Below are 21,625 nucleotides of genomic sequence, written 5' to 3' on the forward strand. Positions count from 1 at the left end.
ATCACTCTATAAGTTTGGCCTGGCAATGCGGGATGGATATAGGCCTGTGGCAGTTGGGGTCAGAGCCAGAGCTGCCTTTGAGAAGGGGGAAGATCATGGCTGATTTCCAGTCAGAAGGGAAAACACACAGACGAATGGGCAAATTAAACAAATATGTAATGGGGGCAGCAATAATATTAGTAGCTACTTTTTAAAACGTGGGGTCAGACACATCATAGCTAGCAGAATTATTTGATGAGTTCCTCCAAAACTTCAGAAGCAGAAACGGGATGGAAAGAGAAGCCATTATCACTGGATGAAGGAGGGGTTGGTAATGGAGCAGTGTTTGTAAGGAATTGACAAAATGTTGGATGAGGAGCACGGCCATGCGTGATTTATCAGTAGCCACATATACATGGACCCAAATATTCCAATTCCATTCGGGTTATTTGTTCAAACGGAAAGAATGTAACCTTTGTATACACTTCATTCCGAAAGAAAAGTGCCGATCCGAATGAATATATAATCGGATTCACAGCGGTGGAATATTCCTTTCCCCAATCCGATTGAGGTATCTTCTACTTGCTCGGAAAGTAATCGGAAAGTTGTCAGACTGCGTTCTTCTTCGTGGTGTTTTTCTTCTTCTGTTGTTTATTGGCGGTTGGCAAGCAGCTTTCGTGTGCATTAGTGCCATCTGTGGAACAGAATCTAAACACGTGGCCCGCAGGACACTAGTTTGAGGCCCCGGCCTTGATATGAAAGTTTAATGTTAGTGCGACCCACGCAAGTTTGATATGGATGCTGTATGGTATCATGTACCCAGAAAAAATTATTACGTTTGATTCATGTTCATTTTAAAGGTTAAATAACTGTTAATAGTTGTCCTCCCGCTCTGTGTGGAAGTGGTAAGTTTTTGGCTTTTTAAGTTTAAAGGAAATAACTTGGAGGCTACTGTTGAGGTCGCTAGCTCTCTAGTTTGCGAGTTAGCATGTGTCACAAGACCCTGCAGTTGCGCAATATGTTGTAAATAAAAAGAGTATAAATGTGACTATAGTCGTGTTTTGTCATGTCTACAGGGCTCTAATAATGCTTTGTTAATTTTAATCTGAAAAAAATAATGTCTACCCACCAACTATGTGTGGTTTCTTAAGTTTTTATTATTTGCCATTTTATTATTATTATTATATTTATTTATTTATTACTGATTTATTGATTTTCTTTATTCTTGATTTGTTTATTTATTTTTCATCTTATTTTGTGTAGAAAAATAAAAAAGTAAGATATTTGAGAACAGTGGAATGTTTTATCAGAGCTTTTATTGTAGAAAATCGAAACCAAAGCAAAGTTTATTCATTTTTCTGTTTTTAATAAATGCGTTTTTTGGTTTTTTTTGGAAAACCTGATGCGGCCCAGCCTCGCCCAGACCCTAGCTCCAGTGGCCCCCAAGTAAATTGAGTTTGAGACCCCTGATCTAAACCCTTCTATACGCCATTCACAAGTCCAGTTTTATTAAAAAAGAAAATACATATCTATATAAAACATGTGACGAGCTTAATTATAAAATATTAGCAAGATTGAACTTTATCTTTTCCTGTTCCCAGGTGCGTTCTTTCAGCGAATGCTGAGATATGACATAACACGCAGCTCGAGATGTTCATCGATTTTAAAAAAATGGAGGCGAGCAATCGGCACTGGACTGCTGCGGAAAGTTTGTTTTTGATTCAAACTAAATTTCAAGACTGGACGAAGGAAAAACTGGCAATACGGAGTTATTCCAACAAGTGAAAGAAAAACTCGAGGAAGTCGGTATCACGTGATGTTGGTGTTTACGTTTTACTGCGCATGCCCCATTGACTATTCTGGTTGATTATAGCGGCGCATGTAGACACGCGATTGGAATATTCCTTTCCATGTATACCATTGCTTTCGGAGAGGTCATTCGGAAAGATTCCATTCGGAAAGAAAAAAACTCCTCATGTAAACGTGGCTTGTGACGATTGTACCACCAAAATTCACTGAGGTGGGTAACGGTATTCCAGAACTGGTTGAGATCCACATTTCTCCTTGGAATGGTTGATTTTAGCTGACCTAATTGCCTAGATGACTTCAAGGACTTGGCTCTCAGCCATTCGGTGTTTTTATGACGGATCAAATCAGCTAGGTCATGAGCAGAGGCTATAGGGAACCGGAATCATTTCAATGGCACACGCTTGTCAATAACAGCGCTAAATGAATCTTTCAAATAAGACCAGGTATCATCTATAGAGGGCATGAGGTTAATTATCCCCCGGTTCATGGCTGCCACATCATGTAGAAAGGTCTGCATATCAAAGTTCTTCAGAGAGTGTTTGGTTACAATCATAAGTGGCTGACTGCGAGGCCGGAACGAATGCATGCTATGCAGTGATCGCTTGGGTTTTTAATGAAGACTCCAGATCGATCATTTGAAGTTCATTCATTCATTCATTTTCTACCGCTTTTCCTCACAAGGCGGGGGTGCTGGAGCCTATTCCAGCTGTCTTTGGGCGAGAGGCGGGGTACACCCTGGACTGGTCGCCAGCCAATCACAGGGCACATATAAACAAACAACCATTCACACTCACATTCATACCTATGGACAATTTGGAGTCGCCAATTAACCTAGCATGTTTTTGGAATGTGGGAGGAAACCCACACATGCACGGGGAGAACATGCAAACTCCACACAGAGATGGCCGAGGGTGGAATTGAACCCTGGTCTCCTAGCTGTGAGGTCTGCGCGCTAACCACTCGACCGCCATGCCGCCCTCATTTGAAGTTGAATTAGTTTAAATAAGGTCAATCAGTGTGACACCTGTTGGAGATTTTGAATTGAATCTGGTCGGTTCAGTTCACGGTTTTTCGGCATTCGCTGGTGGTCCCGGATGTAAATTCCGCAAAAAGTATATTACTACTGTATTCGCTATGAGGAAAAAAAAACAGCGGTGCATACGTGCACACACACACACACAAACCAGAACCCTTTCCTGGCCTTCCATCTGGAGATTAGGCAAGCTTTGTTAACATAATGTCAAACAAACTTCAAAACAACCCCCATCTTAATCCTCTCCAACCCACACTTGTTCACTGTCACAAGTTATTTGTTGACGAGCAGCACTGAAAGACCTCTGCACAAACAATATCAACCCCCATCAAATATGGAGTAAAACGCACTCCTGCAAATAAACAACTTGATGTTTATCTGGAACTTTTTCTTTTACATCGGCAATAACAGATTATAGAAGAATATGTGAATAAACGAAATGGGAAAAACATCATCAATCAAGAAGCTCCCACACATACTGCACGCTACAATTAAGCAAATCCAAATAAAAAAATCATGCCCTGTGATGTGTATGAAAATGCTGAGCAGGCCTCGTTGATCTCATTTTTTTGGATGAAGAAGAGAGGAAAAAGGGGAAGATGTTAAAAAAAGGAGCCAGGGTTCATTGTCGGGGCACAGACAGCAGCTTCAGACATTCAGATGTTCTTTTAAGAAGGAGCAACAGAGCGGTGATTAAAATGACATCTGCATTTAGATCACAGAGAAAGACAACATTCAATTTGGGCAAGACATCCTTCTACTAAAGCTGTCCAGTTCAGCATTGTTGTAAAATGGACCAAAATGGCAGCCCTCCATCGTGATACGGTACCTAAAGGGTGGAGCTAAAGGCACTGCACTCCATCGATTGGTTGACTGAGAATTGTACACAAAACGCTCCATTGTTCTCCTTATAGTAGCAGGTGATGCTATGATGTCACACAACCTGTACTCTCAAATTTGATTGGTAGGAAAAACAACTGGTCTTAAAGTGATACAGTGACTCATAGTTTTGCTGCATTCTTGACATTTGGTTGGTGGCTTACCACTAAAAGAACATTACAGGCCATATAATGCTTGATTCCTTCACTAGGGGGGATTCCACTGGTTAGGACAGACATGGTCCACTTGTCCTCCTAATCCGCCGTTTCTACTACCCACCATCTTGCGGTTAAAAAATGAAATAAGTGATCCGTACAGTACCGCATTTGGCATACCGGGCGATGTTATGGTACCAAAAGGGTGGAGCGAGACAGAGAATCATCACGTCTATGTGGGAATTGAATGGGAGGAACACCAAATGGTTACTTGCATGTCCTCTATTGTTGCTTTTGTTGATGTAAACAAGTCAGATCGGGGTTTACCAATCAGAAGACTCTCTGCTATGAATCTAGTCAAGATGACACAAGCTGCTGAATACTGACCATGTTATTTTTATTTATTTATTTGACCTTTATTTACCCAGGCAACAAATTCTTATTTACAAATGCAGCCTGAACTTTAATGACTTTAATGCAAACTAAGCGCAGGCCGGTTACTGTTTTAAAGATATACCACGGTATAAACAAGTCAAGGCTGCACGGTGATCAAGTGGTTAGCGCGCAGACCTCACAGCTAGGAGACCCAAGTTCAATCCCACCCTCGGCCATCTCAATGTGGAATTTGCATGTTCTCCCCGTGCATGCGTGGGTTTTCTCCGGGTACTCCGGTTTCCTCCCACATTCCAAAAACATACTAGGTTAATTGGTAACTCCAAATTGTCCATAGGTATGAATGTGAGTGTGAATGGTTGTTTGTCTATATGTGCCCTGTGATTGGCTGGCGACCAGTCCTCTAGCCCGAAGACAGCTGGGATAGGCTCCAGCACCCCCTGCGACCCTCATAAGGATAAGCGGTAGAAAATGAATGATTTTTGCGGTAGTCATGACCACCCTACCCCTTGCTTGCCTTTAGCACATCTAGCCAACCTGATGTTAGCTGTTAGCTGCTAATTAGCTAGCTATCGGATATCCTTTGTCACACGTGTATAGCAGCTAAGAAAAGTTCAACATAATGTATGCATGTACAGTTACTAAAGGTCTTATGATAGTGAGAGGCAGAGTTAGCACCGGTGTTAGCTGCCTTATTAAAAGTGAATGGACGGATCAATATACAGAATCCAGTGTCGAACACTGTGCTCTGAAACTGTAGCAGTTGTCAAAATCGTACACATCATTGGAGTGGAAGCATCTACACAAGTCTGATGTGACAACATGGAAAATCATGTCATAAGATATTCATTTACAGCACAGCTTCATGCAAATGAGCATTCACTACGGACTGAATGGATATCGGGGCAAAACAAAACATCCTTCACCGACGACTTAGTCAAAATTAACAAAAAAAATGAGACATCCCATCGGGGACACCAAAAATGTTATTTACCTGCTTTGTGTAATGAACAAGCATCAAAATGTAAAGTTTAATAACACAGCATTTTACCACAACGCCCCATTTTTGGCCACCCATCTGTTCATGCGTATTTTACTTGGTGCTTGGTACACCATTGTTGGCCGCTGCTTCATTTGCTAATTAAAGCAGAGTGTGTGTTGTTAGAGGGGAGGGAGGTCAGTGGACCTAGTGACGTGTCCCTGACATGATTGATTGTGACTGTCAGGCCTCTCAGCTGGGTGTCTCTCAGTGTCGGGGCCCCCGCATAAAGGATTACACAAGCTCTGGCTAACCTTGGCTGGCTTTTGTGCACCCGGGGTCCCGCATCAAAGACCCGGCAGGGGACTTTAGCATTTTTAATCAGGCGGCCCGACTCCGTGCTGGCACAGGATGCCGGATCGCTTTCATCAGGACAACAACAGAGAGCGCCGATAGAGAGGTGATAAGAAAACAAGGCTAGCATTAAAGGAAAAGTAGGTACACCTGCCTCTCTCATTTCACGATCATAAAACATATTCAATTCATACCTCCCTGACAGCGTCAATCGAATTTTTTTACCTAGTTCTTGTATCAGATGCAATGTTTGGGTACAAAATATGCAAAAACTTGCAAATATCTTCCTGATGACAGCGCCGTGCTCAGCAGGAAGTCATGAATAAATTCACGTGTTTTTGCCGTGCTTGTGGCGAAACATTAGGAAAACAGCGACAAGGGCAAACATACATACGCCTTTTGTTCGTGCCGGTGCGCCAAGTTTATTAAACGTTCATCACAGCAGCTTTATTGGCAGCTATAGTGTACTTTTAGCAGTATGCCAGAGGTCCAACCAAATATTCCGAATGTGAATTATAACAAGCAAAAACAGTAATACCCACATCACATACAGTATTGTAGCAATTTGAAAGTACCATGAAAATACACTGCTAAGCTCACTCAAAATGTGTTTCTTGGCCTTAATACGGATAAGAAAAGATAATAACTCTCAAAGAACGGACATTTTCCATAAGTAGCTGATGGCTAATACTATGTTTTTCTTCTCTTGACACCCCTTGTTGAGCTTGGCTATTTACAGGGGAATAATAGTGGCAAAAAAGCCAAAGAAAAAGGAAGTTTACTCTGACTTCCGGTTTTTAGTTTGACATTAAAACTGAAAAATGTATGATATTTATTCATTTGTTTGTTTGTGGCCCGCCACAGATACATCTAAATGGACTCATCAAACTAGCAACAGAAGAATGCTCTTTTCTATTCCTAAATATATTTATTTTGCTTTTCATGTCTTTGATTGGGCGGCACGGCGGTCTAGTGGTTAGCGCGCAGACCTCACAGCTAGGACACCAGGGTTCAATTCCACCCTCGGGCATCTCTGTGTGGAGTTTGCATGTTCTGCCCGTGCATGCGTGGGTTTTCTCCGGGTACTCCGGTTTCCTCCCACATTCCAAAAACATGCTAGGTTAATTGGCCACTCCAAATTGTCCATAGGTATGAATGTGAGTGTGAATGGTTGTTTGTCTATATGTGCCCTGTGATTGGCTGGCGACCAGTCCAGGGTGTACCCCGCCTCTCGCCCGAAGACAGCTGGGATAGGCTCCAGCACCCTCGTGAGGAAAAGCGGTAGAAAATGAATGAATGTCTCCCAAAGCACCCATGCAAATGATGGTCAATTATCCAAATTAGACATCATCTGGACTATACCAACCCGACGGCATCACCACAAATAGATTGCAGTCCTGTGAGGAACATATAATCATCAACGTATTTCATTTGTGAAACCGTTATAATGAACCACAATTTGAAGAAAAATGTAAATTAATTCAAATGGATGCTTAGCACAAGCATGGAGGATAAAAATCAAGATTATTTATTTTATTGGCCCTTACACACATGCAGTTTAGAGACGTTTGATGCCACTTCTCAAAGCACACATAGGGGTGTGATCGGACCAACTCCCCACGCTTTCCTCGCTCCCCCGCCGCGTGCCAAGGGACCACGCAGTGAGAAGCCGGGTGGTGACCACTGGATACTTTTTATTTGATCAGCTGATAGGAACACACTGGACCCTTTCTCTGCACATGTTTCAAAACAAGAATCAAGGATATGGACATGGTGGGATGCGTATACACAGAAAGGTTCCCCGATGTGCACAAGACATGAAGGCAAAGGCGGTTGTGTGTGTGTGTGTGTGTGTGTGTGTGTGTGTGTGCGGGGAGAACAAACACACGTAAAAGAAGAGAGGCAGCTCTCAGCAGTAAGCAGCCTGTTGGACTTTAAAGAGCAGGAAGGAGGAGGCCTTTCTCACCTGGAAGCTCCAGAAGATAAGCAGAGACGCACCCAGCGGCATCATGGGTAAAAGGCAGGAAGATGACGAGCCTGCAATAGATGATAACGTAGTATTATTTTTTACATTTGTGATAACTCAGGCAGACAAAAAAAGGATACCACTGAGTTGTTTCAATTATTTTCCTAATATAGACTAAAACGCGGCTATTTTGACATCGGGTCCCTTAAGAATGTGAAAAATGATTGCAAATTGTGACTAGAAGAGTATGCTAAAGTAGAATGCATTTGCTATACTTTATGTAGTTGACTTGATTTATTCGTCATAAAATGTTCTGCTTCTTCTTACTACTTTTAGTGGCCTGTTGAATTGTGCAAGTGTAACCATCATCTCCTTAAAATAAAGTAAGCCATTATCATTGCCATCTTGTGAATGACTGAAAATCAATGGTTTTATATTTGTGGACAGCTTATCCCCTTATGATGTTTACTGCTATACAGTAAAGTAAAACGTTTAAGCAATTATGCAAACAGGTGGATGGTAAACAAATGAAAAAACAGTGGTAAAACCACCAACAAGAAACAGAGAATACTTACATTTACATTGCAGAGAGAGTTCAGTTCATTCAAAAAATTATCCAGATTAAACATTTAAAGAAATGTTAAAATAATGAGTAATTGTGGGGAACTAGCTAAAACGGTTCTTCTTCGATTCTCTTTGCGGACGACAAGCTGGCTTAAACATGCACTACCGCCACCAACTGGACACAGGGTGTGAAAAGCGAGTACACAAAAGAATATACAGTTAAAATAGATTTGGAAAAAAAAATAAACATTTAAAGAAATGTTAAAATAATGAGTAATTGTGGGGAACTAGCTAAAACGGTTCTCGTTTTCTTCTACCCTCTTTGCGGGCGGCAAGCTAGCTTAAACATGCACTACCGCCACCAACTGGACGCAGGGTGTGGAAAGCGAGTACACAAAAGAATATAAAGTTAAAATAGTTTTGAAAAAATACTAAACATACATAATTCGGGCTGTCATTGCTTTAAAAATGGTACACCTCTCTTGCTTGACGTAAAAGACATCAACAACGGAACAGAACTAACGTGCGAAAACAAACCGGAAGTATACAGGAAGTCAATCCCAAACTTCAAAATAACACAGGAAACAGATGAAGAAATAAAATTCACACGAGGACCACTACGGGTTATTTTTTAGTTTTATTTCATTAGTTGTTTATCTTTTATAACGTAGCACCACAAGACTTTTCAAAGGGGACCTATTATGCTTTTTCCACTTTCTGACATGTTTTAATATTGCTAGAAGTTGTATTATCATGTTAAACGATGCCAAAGTTTGCGATAATGAGGTTTGCATATTTGGCAGTGAGCCCTGAAAGAATGGTTTTTTGGGATGGCTCTGAACGTTCAGTTTCAGAGAGTTTTTTTCTAACATCGGCTCACTCTGATGCCTTGGTGACCTTCTTATGTGAGTACAAGCTGTGCAAGCTCAGTGTAACCAATCACAACGGAGTGGGCGTGCCCATAGGCGGGGAGGTGGGTGGAATAAATTAAGGAATAAATCGAAGGAAATACAACTGGAATAGGTGCAGATTCTGGAACATATAGAAAGCTTTCATGTATAGCTGCGCTGGAGTCCACAACTTAAAACAAATGGCCGAAAATGAGCATAATAGGTCCCCTTTAAAATTATTTTTAAATTCATTTCAAGGTCACTTCATTAGGAATACCTACATTGAAATTGAAGATGTGCTATAATTATCAGACTATAATTATTGTGTATAAAATGTGTTTTGTGGTAACATTTTTGGGTGTCTGAAACAGATTAATTGGATTTACATTACTTTCTATGGGAAAATTAGCTGTTTTGGTTTTAATAACATTAACTAAGGCACCACTGTAATGAACTCTGATGTATTCTTTTCTGTTCATGAGCTTTGGATAGTGAGCATAAGGACACATTTGAGATTAGACCACAATATGGGGGTTGGCTAGGTTGGCTAGGCGCTCCCTTAGAAACAAGGTGAGGAGCACGGTCATCCGGGACAAACTCTGAGTAGAACCGCTGCTCCTCCACATTGAGAGGAGCCATATGAGTAGGCTTGGGCATCTGGTTAGGACGCCACCACAGACCCCTCCCTGGGGAGGTGTTCAGGACACGTCCAACGGAGTGAGACCTAGGACACATTGGAAAGACTATGTCTCTCAACAGTCCTAGGAACGCTTCGGCATCTGTCAGGAGGAGTTGAACGACATTAGCTGGATGACATATGTTTTCTTTCTTATGTCCAGTGGGATACATTGTGGTTATCTATCAGCATGTATTTGGAGCTATCCTTGGAACAGAAGACAGCATTTTTAACACGTTTTGGATCGTGCAGATAGAAACAATTATAATAAATAGAAACAAAACTATTAAAAAATATGAAGAATAAATTCTAATAAAATTAGATATACAAATATATATAGCAGTTCCCTTTACATATATAATATATATATATATATAACAAAGCTAAAAATAGTCTCAACTGTCCTGGGAACGCCTCGGCATCTGTCAGGAGGAGCTGGATGACATATGTTTTCTTTCTGATGTCCAGTCGGATACATTGTGGTTATCTATCAGCATATATTTGAAGCTATCCTTGGAACAGAAAACAGCATTTTCAACATGTATTAGATCGTGCATATATCTTAATTCCACAATTTCCATTAGCGTCGCATTAAAGCCAGTGCAGCCCATTAATAAACGACATAAATAAGCGTTCAGTCCACCACTCAGTTACTGCACTGTGATCATGTGAAAAATAAATCATCATGTGATAAATAAATAAATATTGAATCATATATTATAATAATATGTAATATAAATATGAGAAACAATTATAATAAATTGAAAATAAATAGAAAAATAAATAAAATTAGATATACAAATATATGTAGCAGTTCCTTTTATGTATATAATATATATATATATATATATATATATTTTTATGTATATTATATATATATATATATATATATATATATATATATATATATATATATATATATATATATATATATATATATATATATATATATATATATATATATATAAAACAAAGCTAAACATAGTCACAACTGTCCTGGGAACGCCTCGGCATCTGTCAGGAGGAGCATTTTCAACATGTATTAGATCGTGCAGATACCGGTATCTTAATTCTTCCATTAGCGTGGCATTAAAGCCAGTGCAGCCCATTAATAAACGACATAAATAAGCGTTCAGTCCACCATTCAGTTAATATTCTGTGATCATGTGACAGGCGGCACAAAGAGGAACTTTAGCTAAAGTGTAGAAATGACTGCAGAGTCTACAGCTGCAGTTCAAAGCATTTGAATCTTAACAAGAAGGAGGAGGGGAAAAAGGCCTGTGTGCATGGGGAGAGAGGGCACAGCCCGGAGGCTTAGATGTTCAACCTCCACGGACACACACACACACACACACACAAACACACACACAAATGCGAAGTTGCAGCAAGGAAAACACACTCGCTAACATCAAAAAACACAAACATTAAAGGGCACGCAGACAATCACATCAAGACACACAGGGAGAGCCACAAGAGTGCCGACACACACACAAAAGCAAACAAATGACACAAAGACACACACATGGACACAACATGAGTCCCGCGTCCCCGCGTGGACAGCTGTGGGAGGTCACAGAGACATGACAGTTGTGCTATCAGGCCAACATTAAGGCCCGCCGCTTTAAACACACCCGTTTGAAGTCACACCAAAGTCAGACCCCAGGATCTCTCATCTCCCATCTCCCTTTTAACACCGCAGTGCCGACATTTCATTCTGCCCCCCTTTTCATGCTCCCCGCCTTTGAATTCTGCCTTTTTAAAAGACTAATTTTAACTTCTTCAAGGCTGGAAAAACAGGCAAAGGCAGCGTCATTAAGATTCTTCCGCTTGGCGTGCTTCTTTTTTTTTTTTTTTTTTTTTGCCGTTCAAAGGTCCACCAAAGGAACGCTGAGCCTCTGATGTGTGCTGATTGATAAACACAACATTGTGCCTCTCCAACATAAGGACGCCGTTTAAAACGGTCGACTTTGTGCATCTTAATGCTCGTAACAATCATCACGACATTGCCGAGGACCATCCCAATTTGTTTGATGACGCTTGAAATCACACCATCAACCACGTTCAAGGCCAAACAAGAAAGATAAACCGCCAATACACGCTGTGATCTAGCGTTGCCAGATGGGATATGACAAATTATCATACCAAAAGCTTAAATTGATCCTATTTCAGGAAAAAATGTCATACAGATCCAATTTGTATCATGTTGGTGTTGCTAATAGCCATGTATTAAAAGGGGTCACGGGCGGCACGGCTGACGAGTGGTTAGCGCGCAGACCTCACAGCTAGGAGACCAGGGTTCAATTCCACCCACGACCCTCTGTGTGGAGTTTGCATGTTCTCCCCGTGCATGCGTGGGTTTCCTCCCACATTCCAAAAACATGCTAGGTTAATTGGCGACTCCAAATTGTCCATAGGTATGAATGTGAGTGTGAATGGTTGTTTGTCTATATGTGCCCTGTGATTGGCTGGCGACCAGTCCAGGGTGTACCCCGCCTCTCGCCCGATGATAGCTGGGATAGGCTCCAGCACCCCCCGCGACCCTCGTGAGGAAAAAGCGGTAGAAAATGAATGAATGAATGAATAAAAGGGGTCACCACACCGGCATATTGCCCTCTGCTGGATAGGAGGTATTATAGACCTCAACACAGCAGACAAACTCAACACAAAACAGCGCACATTTGTACCGTACTGCCAACTAGATGAGTGACATTTGTGTATCTTTACGATGGAATCAACCCAACCGAACCATACTGGCGAATCGTACATAGGTCGGATGTATCGGGACTCTATGTGTATTTCAATCACTGAAGCGTATATTGTGAGATTCAATAGGTAATTGAATACAGTCGTCCCTTGACAATTTCACAGCTTGACTTTATCAAAATATATATTTCCAAAATATATAAATGAATAAACCATGCTGTTTTGCGGTTGAATATGGCCTATTATTATCAGGCAAATTGTACATATTTTTTCCCTAGCCAATTTTCAACGACAACTCCTTAAATTGCTATTTAGAGGATTTTTACTGACCTTTAAGGCACACTTAACATTGTGTTCTCTGGCTATAGCAGTGATCTGAAATAGCGGGGCAGCCCCCCCCCCCCCCGGGGATTGTGGGGGGCTTTCATTTTAATGCAGACCTACCAACATGTACAAATTTAGAGTACTTTGTTTTATTTTTCTGGTTTCATTTTTAAGTACAGTAAGTACAGATAAATTCATAAATATTATCAGTTTCTATAGTATTTCAAATTGGGGGAGGCTACCAACATGTACAAATTTAGAGTACTTTGTTGCAAGTACAGATAAATGAATAAATATGATCAGTTTCTAGTTATTATTATTATTATTATTATTCAGTTTTCTAGTATTTCAAATCGGGGGTGGGGTGGGGGGCCGCAAAAAAAATTCTGTCCCTTAGTGGGCAGAAAATAATTGAGAAGCACTGGGCTATATAAACATGGAACATACCTGTTGTAATCAGCAGCAAAACATAGTAGGTAAGTTTCAGGAAAATACCAGTTCCTGACTAAAAATAGGGGAAAAACAGCTTTTTTCAATATTTTTTGCCTTTGTTACAGTTCAAATATCAAATATCTAAAGAACTACACTAACATAAACAATGTTTTTTTTTGCACATCAAAATAACAATTTATTTATTTATAACACCATTTTCTATACCAGGTAAGTTGGAGCCTTGGCTGAGAGGCGGGGTACACCCTGGACTGGTCGCCAGCCAATCACAGGGCACATATAGACAAACAACCATTCACACTCACATTCATACCTATGGACAATTTCATTCATTCATTCATTTTCTACCGCTTTTCCTCACGAGGGTCGCGGGGGGTGCTGGAGCCTATCCCAGCTGTCTTCGGGCGTAAGGCGGGGTACACCCTGGACTGGTCGCCAGTCAATCACAGGGCACATATAGACAAACAACCATTCACACTCACATTCATACCTATGGACAATTTGGAGTCGCCAATTGACCTAGCATGTTTTTGGAATGTGGGGGGAAACCGGAGTACCCGGAGAAAACCCACGCATGGGAAAACATGCAAGAGATTTGAATCCAGGTCTTCCGGATCTCCTGACTCCGTGCTAACCACTCATGTGGTTTTATGCAAGAGCTTCCTCTTCCTGTCATGTGTGTTTCTCCTTCCACACATCATGCCCTCCTCCCACTTAGTGGCCATTTTTTATGGCATTAAAATCAACCCTAGTCCATGCATACTTTTGTTTGGTGGAAAAGAAACGGAAGAGTTCCGTTCTTGTCAGTACTACCGAACTGTGTCCAGATACTTAGTGAGGAAACAAGGCTGAATAGTCATGCTAAGGATGTGGTTTCCACTGAGGGAAGTTCCCCTAAACAGAAGGTGGAAGGAGAACATCCTCATCTCCATACGCCAAGACCACTTTGCTGGAAGAGTCATCAAACTAAACGAGGTGATGACAAGTTGAGATGGATGAAAGGTGCTTCACTCCTCATCTGTTTGGGTCGGGGTCAGAAGAACACACGTATTTTGGGTGTGCAACCCTCTCCTTCTTCCTTGCATCCTTCAATGTTAGCTGACCCGTACTCATTTTTCTGTTTACTCCACTCAGCGTTTCACAGATCAAACGAGGGTTTGTTTACTCTGACCGCCCCGGTTAGCTAGCCGGGGACCAGGACCAGCGCCACTGCTTTTCTCGTTTCCACATCAGAATTTTTCTTTTCATCTGGATCACAGCCTCACTCTTTACATCTCATCTTCTTCTATCCTACGTCTGTACAAGTTTAGTCACACTCCGAGATTGTAGAACCGTACCTGATCATGTGTCCTGGGAATCATCAATATTTCATGAAAAACAATATGAAATTTTACACATTTTATTTGTAAAATTTATCAATAACATTTAGCAATATTTAGCCATTTAAAATATATTTAAAATGTAAAAAATATTTATTATATTAAATATTATAAATATATGAAAATGATTAAATAAAATATATAAAAATATAAAAGATATATACTGTACATAATACATGAATATTATATAAATAATCAGATATTATAATAATATATAGTAAAAATATAAGAAACAATTATAATGAATAGAAAAAATATGAAGAATAAATTCTAATAAAATTAGATATCCAAATATTTAATAAAAATTAAAAGTAAAAAAAATCTAAAATAAAAAGTAAGCACAATAAAAATTAAAAAAATACAACAATGCTAAAAATAAAAAATAACAACGTCAAATAACAAAAATACAAATAGATATATATTTTTTGATTTAATAAAAAAAATATTAATTATGTTATCAGTATTAAATGAATTAATATTTGCCAAATCATCCATCTTTAGTTTTATCTTTGTAAAAAAAAATGATGCATTCACGGTCCGAGTTACCACTTATCAGTCTAGAATTGAATTTAAAGAAAAAGTCTATATAAATAAAAATTAAACAAAAATTTAAAAAAATGATTGAAAATAAATATTTCAAAACATAAGCTTGGTCATTATTATTTCTGTTTCATATTGTAAATGTTATACATTTTAAGTGTGTATTTGTTTTCTTCTTTTTTTCTTCTTTTTTTATACACTACAAATATAATGATACTATTAATAATTATTATAATAATTATATAATAAATAATATAATATAACAATAAATAATATAATAATAATGTTATATATTATTATAAAATAAATAAATAATAATAATAGTAAATATAATAATAATAATAATTACTTTATGTATGATTATGCTTAGTATTGTGTCTAAATGTATGCATAAATGCTAAAATAAAAAGAGATATGTTAAACAAATATGACAAACAGAGAACCATTGTTATATATAATATAATGTAAATAAAGGAGTTCCTTCCTGACAAGTCCGTACAGTATATGGAGTAGTTTGGTTTGTTTTTGCACAGAATTACGACGGGTTTACGTTGTCATGCTCTACACTGTGGTGAATGCATGCACAAAGCCCACAGGCATCATGCTAATATCCTCCCACTCACTTACAACCAATGGCGGGCCAGCAAAGACAACCTGATCTGGGACATGAATAGAAAATATACCCTTGATTTGTCCTTGTCAAGTCAAACGATAATGAGGATCGTGCGGTTGACCCACTGAGCTCCATGCTGGCTTTTGTCGTTTTGGGTTTCACTGGAAGTGGGAGGGGTGGGGGGGGGGGGGCATCTATGTTGTTTAATAATCAGTGGGATGTTTGGATTATAGATGCAGGTCAGTGCTAGGAGAAGGCAGAGCCATCATCTCTGCATGGAGCACCATCATCAAAACAAGAACCACATGTTCCAAGTTGTGCTTCTCCGTGGAAGACAGCAAAGCCCTCAGCCTGGGAAAAGAACGCGGACGCGCAGTAGATCCAAAGACACATGTGGTTAGCCATAAAACTTCACATGCACTCTTGAGCAACCCGTTCACCCCCCCCCCCCCACCCCCTCTCCACCCCTTCCTCGTCAACTCCAGACTCCCATGGCCTCCAACCGCTCTACCCGACGACTCACACGTCGAGCCAAGGAAACAATAGGAAGCAACATGAGGCAACTATCTGAGCTGAAAACAAAGATGGCGGCGGGAAGGTGGCTGCAGGCTGTCGTCGTTACACGGGATGACAACAATGCCTACCCTGAAACCTGACACACAACGTAAACACCAGGAGGAGGACAATGGTGTACAAAAAGATGCTTTTCCTCCAGCTGCAGGGGACGGGGACGGGGGGGGGGTGCACACAGAATTCCCCTCGGTACCCTCCATGGCCTTTTAGCACCTGATACGACACATGTGGAAGCTTGGATTTCACAATAAAATACAATGAAACGTGTGAATCGGCTTGGAATGGATGGGAATACAAATCATCTGTGGCAGCTTCAACATGTTCATTGACGCTCATAAAAGTGTAAAAAGAAGTGAACCCCTGTTAAACTACACTTATGTGGATTTATGGGGATTGACAATGGCGGGATGCAGGACACCCGTTGGAAAATCTGGGAAAGATCTGGGAAAGACAACGATAGCAAACAAGCGGGCTGATCTCCTGAGGTCTTGCAGGAAGGAGGTCCATCTTCTGGTGGACGTCTTCCTCAAAAGAATCCAAAAAAAGCCAAAGAATAAGCAAGTTGGCTCATTATATGGAAGGAGTGTTGGTGTAGCATTACATCATCTATCGATTCCTAAAAACAGCAGAAAACTCCTGTCATATAGCAGATCTTTGACTGGTGTTTTTGCAGATCCTTAAACACAGCACAGCACTCCGGACATAGAGGATTTTGGAAGCAGATTCCTAAAAATAGCAGAGCATTCCTGACATGAAGAGGCCCTTTGACAAGTATTTTTGCAGCAGGTTACTAAAAACAGCCAAAAACAGAAAATGTGTGATGAGTGTTTTGGCAGTCGGACATTAGAAACTGAAGAAAGCTCCTCTTATTATAGAAGATCTTTGACTGGTGTTTTTGCAGACACAGCACTCCAGGATTTTTGACTGGTATTTTTGAAGCAGATTCCTAAAAATAGCAGATCATTCCTGACATGAAGAGGCCCTACGACTAGCATTTTTGCATTTATGACAGCAGTTTTCTAAAAATAGCACAAAACGTCTGTAACAGAGAAGCTCTGTGACTCACGATTTTGCAGGTTACTACAAACAGCCAAAAACAGCAAATGTTTGTAGTGTTTTTGCAGTCAGACATGAGAAACTGAAGAAAGCTCCTGTTATTATAGAAGATCTTTGACTGGTGTTTTTGCAGATACTTAAACACGGCACTGGTATTTTTGAAGCAGATTCCTAAAAATAGCAGATCATTCCTGACATGAAGAGGCCCTTTGACTAGCATTTTTGCAGCAGTTTCCCAAAAATAGCACAAAACCTCTATAACAGAAAAGCTCTGTGACTCACGATTTTGCAGCAGGTTACTAAAAACAGCCAAAAACAGCAAATGTTTGACTAGTGTTTTTGCAGTCAGACATGAGAAACTGAAGAAAGCTCCTGTTATTATAGAAGATCTTTGACTGGTGTCTTGCAGTAGAGTAGGTCCTTAAAAAGAGCAGAACATCCTGACAGAGAGGATCTTTGATTAGTATTTTTGCAGTAGATTACTAAAAACAGCCAAAAACAGCAAATGTTAGTAGTGTTTTTGCAGTCAGACATTAGAAACTGAAGAATGCTCCTGTTAAATAGAAGATCTTTGACTGGTGTCTTGCAGTAGAGTAGGTCCTTAAAAAGAGCAGAACATCCTAACAGAGAGGATCTTTGATTAGTATTTTTGCAGCAGGTGCCTAAAAACAGCCCAAAAACAGCAAATGTTTGTAGTGTTTTTGTAGTCAGACATTAGAAACTGAAGAAAGCTCCTGTTGTATAGAAGATCTTTGACTGGTGCCTTGCAGTAGAGTAGGTCCTTAAAAAGAGCAGAACATCCTGACAGAGAGGATCTTTGATTAGTATTTTTGCAGCAAGTGCCTAAAAATAGCACAACCTTTTTGTCAAAAAGAGCAGAACATCCTGACAGAGAGGATCTTTGATTAGTATTTTTGCTGCAGGTGCCTAAAAATAGCACAAGGCTTCTGTCAAAAAGAGCAGAACATCCTGACAGAGAGGATCTTTGATTAGTATTTTTGCAGCAGATTACTAAAAACAGCCAAAAACAGCAAATGTTTGACGAGTGTTTTTGCAGTCGGACATTAGAAACTGAAGAAAGCTCCTCTTATATAGAAGATCTTTGACTGGTGTCTTGCAGTCGAGTAGGTCCTTAAAAAGAGTAGAACATCCTGACAGAGAGGATCTTTGATTAGTATTTTTGCAGCAGATTACTAAAAACAGCTCAAAACACATCATCAATTAGGTCCAAGTTGTGATATAAGTCTTACAAAAAAAAACAAAACATGCAAATGAGGACTACACCTTGGGTGAAAAAAGGCACAGAAAGCCAAATAAAAAGCAAACACACATGCCTGAATTGAGTTTTTCTTCATGTCACATCCAGAGCGAGAGGTCGGAAGGGTTTTTTTTGCGCTAAAAGCTTTGATGAAAGTCTAAATGGAGGTCGGGCTGTACATAATGCAGATGTTGTTCCAGTCCTGTTGGAGGAAATAGGTTCCAATCCTCTAATGGTATCTTTTTATGACTTCCCACAGCTTTAATAGCCATCAAAGCTGCAATAATAATCCTGTCCATTGGTGCTTGATGGATGGCTGCTGTCTCTCTGCGGCCTCTCAGCTGTCATCTCCACACATCAGGAAGTAGAGCGCACTAAGGTCATGTGATTGGTCACATGGTAAAAGGTCCTGGATGGCTACCACAGCAGCAACAGAGGCAGCGGTGGCGCCTGGCTAGGTTCCAGATGAGGCCCCCCCCACCCCCTGTTTTTTTTTTCTGGTAGACCGCAGTCCCACGGTTGTCTGGGATGATGCCTGTGTGTGGAAGACTGCTTCTAAATGAGGGGGTTCAGGACCCAAAATTGGGGCTAAGGAATGGCTGACAGTGAGCTGTGTTTTCCCATGGCGGGGGGGCCACAGTCGCAACACTTGAAAGAAGCAACACCGTGTCCATTTTGGGAAAGTTTGGGAAAGGGACAATAAGTGACGTCTAAGCTTTGACTCGGCCAATCAGAGAGCTTCAAGCTGATTCCTGTTTAGTTTGATCTTCACAGCTGGAGGCTTTCATCTCCGCCAGCGGAAGCTGCATAGCACGGACAAAACAATAGCATGCAGGGATGCAAAATAAGCAGATAAGGGGGCGGGGCTTTAGTCCGGGCGCTTATTGGATCTGTTAGGATCCCTTTTGAACAGGCTGATGGAGGTAGATCTAGTGAGAGATGAATGACATGAGCAGGATGGATCTTCTCTGGATGAGCTTGAGTGTTTATTGTGTGTAGGACCTTAAAAAGAGCAGAACATCCTGACGGAGAGGATCTTTGATTAGTATTTTTGCAGCAGGTGCCTAAAAACAGCCCAAAAACAGCAAATGTTTGTAGTATTTTTGCAGTCAGACAATAGAAACTGAAGAACACTCCTGTTATATAGAAGATCTTTGACTGGTGTCATGCAGTAGAGTAGGTTCTTAAAAAGAGTAGAACATCCTGACAGAGAGGATCTTTGATTAGTATTTTTGCAGCAGATTACTAAAAACAGCCAAAAACAGCAAATGTTTGACTAGTATTTTTGCAGTCAGACATTAGAAACCGAAGAAAGCTCCTCTTGTATAGAAGATCTTTGACTGGTGTCTTGCAGTAGAGTATGTCCTTAAAAAGAGCAGAATATCCTGACAGAGAGGATCTTTGATTAGTATTTTTGCAGCAGGTGCCTAAAAACAGCCCAAAAACAGCAAATGTTTGTAGTATTTGCGCAGTCGCAACACTTGAAAGAAGCAACACCGTGTCCATTTTGGGAAAGTTTATTCTGTCATTTCTAATACTGTATCCTAATGACCAATGAGAGAGCAGCACTGCTTTATGTCACCTTGACACCTTATGTGGTACCTTGACTTGGTACTAGGAGTACTACTGTATATCTTAGGTAGCGTGCAGTACAAAAAGGGCCTTTAATGTCCCAACAATCACCCGACTATTCTCTAAAGCCCTTCAAATACCCTCTAAAGCCCAACCTAACTTCTTGCTGTTCATCCAACTGTGCCGTCTTCAAAAAAGGAGCGGCCAAACTAAAATAGGCCCGGACACAAAGAAAAGTTCACAAGGTCCTCCTGACTGACGGAGAGCTTGTGAAGAGTCCCAAAAAGGGTGGCCTTCAAGCGTATATGCACTGACCTTTGCTGATGAAAGGAGATGCCCCAAATGCTATTTTAACAATATCATGATGCCCTTTCGATATGAAAGACCACGTAAAGCTACGCTCTTAGCCTTGGCAGCTTAAAAAGGACAAGGGGGGGTGGGCGCATGCAGGGACGCCGTGCGAGTCGATCATACATACGATCACGGCGTCACAAGACCAACATCAACAGTTTTAGTTTGTGTGTCTGCAGCTTTAATGCTAATGAGCTGTTTGTCCATTCTGTCTACAACAGGGGTCTCAAACTCGCGGCCACAGGCCAAATGCGGCCCGCGAGACGCTAGTTTGAGGCCCCCACCTTGATACCAAAGTTTAATGTTGAAATGACAGCTTAAAGCTGTGTGCACACCGGACACAATTAACATGATTTTGCCCCGCCCATACTGTTACCCTACCCTGTTACCCCGCCCTGTTTTGCTTTGGATTAGCAATAAGGCTAAAGGCTTATGACGCTGGGTACAAATAAATTACAGGAAATGATTTGGAATAAAAGGGAAAATACACGTCAGGATAAAGCATCTCATCAAACATGTTAAAGTTACGACGCTGCTCCCAGATGGAACTGAGTACGATGCTAACTTGCTAATTGGGTAAAATTATGAAGTTTCATTAATGTTCATGTTAAATGTTAAATAACTGTTAATACAGTACATTTTAATCTGAAAAAAAATCATTTCTCTACCAACTGTATGTGGTTTCTTACGTTTTTCTTATTTGCTGTTTTATTATTATTTTACTTACTTATTACTGATTGATTGATTTATTGTCTTTATTCTTAATTTGTTTATTTATTTATTTTATTTTATGTGTATAGAAAAATAAAAATTTAGATATTTGAGAACAGTGGAATGTTTAATCAGATATTTTGGTGTGGAAAACGGGAACCAAAGTATTGAAAAAGTGTCGGGTATAGCAGAAGCAAAAGCATTAAAGATAGTTTTTGTATTGATATTTTTTCCAGTTTTTAATAAATGCGTTTTTTGAAAACCTGATGCGGCCTGGCTTCACCCAAAACCTAGCTCCGGTGGCCCCCAGGTAAATTGAGTTTGAGACCCCTGGTCTACGACAATGTCTCCCAGTGAGTTAGCTACAATGCTAACTTTACAACCACAGTTTAACGTCAACATTCTGGTTCGCCTATTC

The 21,625-nt window shown here is 40.3% G+C and overlaps 1 protein-coding gene across 10 annotated transcripts in view; it reads right to left on the minus strand.

The window, feature by feature from the left end:
• The window catches only part of tex2 (testis expressed 2), a 48,649-nt gene extending 40,025 nt beyond the window's left edge, over positions 1–8,624 (minus strand). For all 10 annotated transcript variants that reach the window (XR_009119546.1, XM_058048995.1, XM_058049003.1 and 7 more), the window contains exons 1-2: positions 8,123–8,624; positions 7,548–7,618 (exon numbers count right to left, since the gene is read on the minus strand). The gene's annotated coding sequence lies outside the window, so the exon portion shown is untranslated. The remainder of the gene's footprint in view (positions 1–7,547; positions 7,619–8,122) is intronic.
• Positions 8,625–21,625: the final 13,001 nt, after the last annotated feature.

This window comes from Doryrhamphus excisus, chromosome 15 (genome assembly GCF_030265055.1).
Source record: "Doryrhamphus excisus isolate RoL2022-K1 chromosome 15, RoL_Dexc_1.0, whole genome shotgun sequence".
Classification (NCBI taxonomy): domain Eukaryota; kingdom Metazoa; phylum Chordata; class Actinopteri; order Syngnathiformes; family Syngnathidae; genus Doryrhamphus; species Doryrhamphus excisus.